Source organism: Acyrthosiphon pisum, chromosome A1 (assembly GCF_005508785.2).
Source record: "Acyrthosiphon pisum isolate AL4f chromosome A1, pea_aphid_22Mar2018_4r6ur, whole genome shotgun sequence".
Classification (NCBI taxonomy): Eukaryota; Metazoa; Arthropoda; class Insecta; order Hemiptera; family Aphididae; genus Acyrthosiphon; species Acyrthosiphon pisum.
The window spans coordinates 34,632,698-34,634,472 of NC_042494.1; positions in this window are offsets into that span (position 1 = coordinate 34,632,698).

Sequence of the window (1,775 nt, forward strand, 5' to 3'; positions counted from 1 at the left end):
TAATGTTTAAATTATTTATTGATATTTAAAATTGTCTACTTTTTTGGATTTATAGATGATAACATTTTTCTTTTTCAGTAAAAAAATCTTGAAAATTAATATACATACGACATACAGGATTCCTCATAACTCATAAGATATATTCGAATAGAAATCAAAAAGTATCAAAAAATATAGGAACACATTTTTTATAACCTCATGTATTTCAAATGTCTACGAAATAATCAAAATTACAAAAAATGTATACCTATACCTACCTACAATTTTCAATTTACATACTAGTTAATACTTGAAAGTTTAATACCTATCTCAAAAAAGATGTTCTTATAGAATCTAATTAAAACTTCAATATCATAATTTAAACCATTTTTTTAGACATATATTAATATTTTACATAAGTTCTAATATTGACAATATAAGAAATTTAAAAGAAATTAAATTTTTTTTTTGTGGTTCAAAAAATATTTTTAGGAAGCAGAAACTTTTAATTACAAACATATCTATGTAATATCAATATCATTATATAATATAGGTAGCACCTAGATACCATACACAGTTAAATTTTAAAAATATTTAAATTAATTTTAAGGTATTTATACAATTATACCGCGCAATCTTATTCTCACTTTTCTACGTAGCTACCATTACGGTATTGGTTTATAAGTTACCGATTAATAATAACTTATAAAATTATATATTATTAGGTATATTGTTCATGTAACAAATATTTCGACTACTTATCGTGTACAGACACAAATAAAAATAAATAAATAAATAAAAACACCAACATCGTTGTAAAATCAATACATTCATTGCTCCGCTCAGAATCTCATTTTTGAATTATAGCGAAAATAACGGATAGCAATTAATTTTTATATATTATATAGAAGGAATCCTGGAAAAATAGACCAAGGAAAAAAAGAACAAGGAAAAAAAACAAGAAAAAAAGGACAATTTCCAATTTTTGAAATTTTTGAAAGTACCAGTGGCGCAATTAGGGCTGAAATGTTGGGGGGCTGTAGCCCCCACCTGACATTAAAAGAAAAGAAACCTGTGGGGGCGATGCCCCCAACATATTTACTTAAAAATATAAAAAAAAATCGGAACGATTCTGTTTTAGCAACTTTTCGATTTTTAAAATTTTTTTTTTAAATGTGTGTTTTAGGGTACTTTGTAAGAATGTAAAAAAAAAGCCCGGACAAACTTCGTTTTGAAGTTATTGATGGAAAACTTCAAAAAATACAGTTTTCGTATATAACGCGCGTATTTAAAAAAAAAAAAAATACTTAGAATTGAATATCACTCGGACAAAAAATCGAAAATATCCCCTGATTTGCTAATCGTATGTTAAACCACCTTAAACAAAGTTGTTAAAAAGCACATAATCAGCTAGCGTTGCAACTCGCTTGCTGCGCTCGTTAAAAAAAATCGAAAAAACACCAAACACGAGATCCTCCGCGCAGCATTATAAAGTAGTGTTGCGCACTTGCGTAGGTATAAACGTAAAATAGCAAACTTTGGATGACTTAAACTTCGAAAATAATGGTTACCGCAAAAAAATTCAGACAATTTCAAAAGCAGCATTAAAAACCACACATTTTGAAAAAAATTAATAAAATTCAATTTTGAGTATTTTTTTTTTAAAAAAATGGCGGAACGAAAAAAATGTAGTTATTGAAGTTTTTTATCAATAACTTCAAAACGAAGTTTGTCAGGCCTTTTTTTTACATTCTTATAAAAAAACCCTAAAATACACATTTTGGGAAAAAAAAATT